We start from the raw sequence: 921 nt of genomic DNA, 5'->3' as shown, positions 1-921 counted from the left end.
CCCCCCCCCCCCCCATTTCTGAGTTGTAATAAGAATGCCATCTCTTCCTTGTAGACTGCTTAGCGGATGTTTGATTCATGGTTTTAGCAAAGTTTGAGCTTCTCAAATTTTGGTTTTTATTTTTATTTTTTTAAAAATAGGGCTTTTTTTTTTCTTTGCACTTAATATTTGAATATGCAAAGTTATTTACATGTGTTCCATAGCCTTCCCTTTTGGTTTGATTTGATTTAGCTTATTTGATTATGATTCTTTAATGTGATTAGTTTCTAGGTAATGTTTGTTTAAAGTTGAATTGCTTATGTATTGTCCATATATTATTTCTTTGGAGTCTTTGGGGATTATAATTATGAATGTTCAGTTTTTGTTTAAATATTTGTTTTTTAAGAACCCTTTAAATCTAAATTGTTAGTATTTTTTTAAGAACCCCTGTCACTTTATGTTTCTTCCTTTTATGATCGATCTGAAAATATAAAATGGTAGTTTTTTTTATTACAAAATTTTAATATTTGGCTATTAATTAAAGTTAAGGGTTCTGGGTCTGATAGGAATTAAAATTTTAAAATTTGTGTAAAGAAATTTGGGTCTGATAGGCTAAATTGGTTTCAATTTTGTTAAAATTTATTTCTGTAAATAATTGGATTTATTTGATTTGTGTATGTTCTTAGTTTTTGTATATATTTAATCTTTTTAATTTTTTTTTTCTTTGTTGAATTGATTCTTTTGATTATATTCAAATCGAAGGAAATAATTTTGGGAGCCGACTGAATAAATAATTAAAAAAAAAAAAAACTAATTATACGTATTTGATTTATTTGAATCTTGAATGTTCTAAATTAGCTGTATTTTAGAATGCTCTTTGCCTTTTGATTATTTCTGCATAAAAAAAATTTCATTATATTCTTGGCTGTAAAAAAAAAAAAA

The 921-nt window shown here is 25.2% G+C and overlaps 1 protein-coding gene across 2 annotated transcripts in view; it reads left to right on the top strand.

Annotated features, from left to right (window-relative positions):
* The window catches only part of LOC111498862 (putative casein kinase II subunit beta-4), a 12213-nt gene that overhangs the window by 3679 nt on the left and 7613 nt on the right, over positions 1–921 (top strand). The window lies entirely within an intron of this gene.

This window comes from Cucurbita maxima, unplaced genomic scaffold, assembly GCF_002738345.1.
Source record: "Cucurbita maxima cultivar Rimu unplaced genomic scaffold, Cmax_1.0 Cma_Scf00026, whole genome shotgun sequence".
NCBI lineage: Eukaryota > Viridiplantae > Streptophyta > Magnoliopsida > Cucurbitales > Cucurbitaceae > Cucurbita > Cucurbita maxima.
Note: the sequence above shows the minus strand (reverse complement) of the source record. Positions and strands in the feature narration are given on the sequence as shown.